This window comes from Schistocerca nitens, chromosome 7, assembly GCF_023898315.1.
Source record: "Schistocerca nitens isolate TAMUIC-IGC-003100 chromosome 7, iqSchNite1.1, whole genome shotgun sequence".
NCBI classification, from domain to species: Eukaryota; Metazoa; Arthropoda; class Insecta; order Orthoptera; family Acrididae; genus Schistocerca; species Schistocerca nitens.
This window is the reverse complement of record NC_064620.1, coordinates 307,503,327-307,505,826: the sequence shown is the minus strand read 5'-3', so window position 1 is coordinate 307,505,826 and position 2,500 is coordinate 307,503,327. Positions and strand designations below refer to the sequence as shown.

The following is a 2,500-nucleotide window of genomic DNA, read 5'->3' as shown; positions in this document are numbered from 1 at the left end:
TTAACCTAACCCAACTTCTGCCTTAACCTAACCCAACTTCTGCCTTAACCTAACCCAACTTCTGCCTTAACCTAACCCAGCTTCTGCCTTAACCTAACCCAACTTCTGCCTTAACCTAACCCAACTTCTGCCTTAACCTAACCCAACTTCTGCCTTAACCTAACCCAAGTTGCGCCCTAACCTAACCCACGTTGCGCCCTAACCTAACCCACGTTGCGCCCTAACCTAACCCACGTTGCGCCCTAACCTAACCCACGTTGCGCCCTAACCTAACCCAAGTTGCGCCCTAACCTAACCCACGTTGCGCCCTAACCTAACCCACGTTGCGCCCTAACCTAACCCACGTTGCGCCCTAACCTAACCCACGTTGCGCCCTAACCTAACCCACGTTGCGCCCTAACCTAACCCACGTTGCGCCTTAACCTAACCCACGTTGCGCCCTAACCTAACCCACGTTGCGCCTTAACCTAACCCACGTTGCGCCTTAACCTAACCCACGTTGCGCCTTAACCTAACCCACGTTGCGCCTTAACCTAACCCACGTTGCGCCTTAACCTAACCCACGTTGCGCCTTAACCTAACCCACGTTGCGCCTTAACCTAACCCACGTTGCGCCTTAACCTAACCCACGTTGCGCCTTAACCTAACCCACGTTGCGCCTTAACCTAACCCACGTTGCGCCTTAACCTAACCCACGTTGCGCCTTAACCTAACCCACGTTGCGCCTTAACCTAACCCACGTTGCGCCTTAACCTAACCCACGTTGCGCCTTAACCTAACCCACGTTGCGCCTTAACCTAACCCACGTTGCGCCTTAACCTAACCCACGTTGCGCCTTAACCTAACCCAAGTTGCGCCTTAACCTAACCCAAGTTGCGCCTTAACCTAACCCAAGTTGCGCCTTAACCTAACCCAAGTTGCGCCTTAACCTAACCCAAGTTGCGCCTTAACCTAACCCAAGTTGCGCCTTAACCTAACCCACGTTGCGCCTTAACCTAACCCACGTTGCGCCCTAACCTAACCCACGTTGCGCCTTAACCTGCCCTGTAATTGTTAGTTATATGAATCTAGGAATTCGTGTAGCGTTGCCTAATTGCAACCATCTCAACATAGTTCACTTCGCGCACACTGTGGTGTTCTGCGTATTGATTCATTTTACGGTGCGTACCCTCACATCTTGCGAGTGTTGCTTACTTTCCACATGGTCCCGCTATCCACTGTATTGTGTACTGCAATAGGACGTATATCGCCCCCGCCCCCCCCCCCCCTCCCCTCCTGTCACCTCTAGCTCGTCGGTCAGGAGTTCGCGTGTTGAATGCGCTTCGCAGCTGTGCAATGGCATTCGCATACGTACGCTGGCCACCTTCCACGTGTTCTTTCGTGCACACGTCGCAGCGTGTATGTATGCTGATGGAGTGCGTCGTGACACACAACATCCAGGCATGCAAGACTCGTAGAAGTCGCAAATGTAGATGGATGTCTACGTTTGCTGCCCAAGTTACGCAAATGAACTGGAAATCCGTTGTTGCGCGGTTGTTCGCGCTGGAGGTGAATCGTTGATATCGACGATCGGTACAGGTATTAACCGGTTGCTTCAGCGACACCCGTCATACCCACGAACGTGAGTGGGCATGTGGGTATGAAGCGATACGCGGCGGTGGCTGGGTGGGACCGTCCCCGGCCGGTGAGGGGGGGGCGCCCGGCGTGCTGGCCGCGCGCTGCGTGGGCGCACGCGCGGCAGCCGGCTGGTGGGGGCGCCCAGTGGCAGGCGCGCCGGCTGACGGACGCGGCAGGCGGCGCATCTGCGTGCCGGCGCACCCAGCGCGCGGCGCCGTGCGGCCAAAGTGGGTCCTCCCGGGCCCGGTGCGAAGCGCGGTGGACATCTGCAGTGTGCTGGTCCGATTGAGGACTGTGTGCGTTGAGGATGCGCCGCCGCCCGGCACTCGGCGCCGCGACGCCGTCTGCTGCTCGGTCGCCCCCGCGGTTCTCGCAGGTGGTTTGTATTGCAGCTGTGCGGATGTGTTGGCGCGTGCGCTGTGCTGGGAGAGTTCGCTTTGGCACCCAAGTGGGGCTCTGCCCCTCTGTGGCGCTGGCGTTGGAGCTGCCCGGTCACTGTTTGTGGCCGCGTGTTGTCTCCCGCCGGCAACACCACGACAGCACGCTCCCGGGCCTCTGTCGGCAGCGGCAAGCTCAGTTGGGAGCACGGGTGGTCGCACTGAAAGCGTCTACTCGCCTATCTCCGGGCGATTGCGCCTCTCTCGAACCCGACCAAGTACTTAGGACGGCGCTGCGCGCCGCCGGGACCTGAGAGGGTTTCGAGGTGTATCGTGCAGGGGAGCCCAGCCTCCTCCTGTTTGCAGAATAATTGAGCGGACGCTTGCGTGTTCGCGCGGGCCCCCGGGACACACTCCCGGGCGGCCGGCTGCTCAGCTCTAGTTGACGCAGCTCCCTGGTTGATCCTGCCAGTAGTCATATGCTTGTCTCAAAGATTAAGCCATGC

At 58.5% G+C, this 2,500-nt stretch overlaps 1 non-coding gene across 1 annotated transcript in view; it reads left to right on the top strand.

Annotated features, from left to right (window-relative positions):
• Positions 1 to 2,446: 2,446 nt before the first annotated feature.
• The window catches only part of LOC126196954 (small subunit ribosomal RNA), a 1,909-nt gene continuing 1,855 nt past the window's right edge, over positions 2,447 to 2,500 (top strand). Inside the window, exon 1 of the ribosomal RNA XR_007539373.1 lies at positions 2,447 to 2,500. This exon is cut by the window's right edge and continues 1,855 nt beyond it. This is a non-coding gene — a ribosomal RNA (small subunit ribosomal RNA).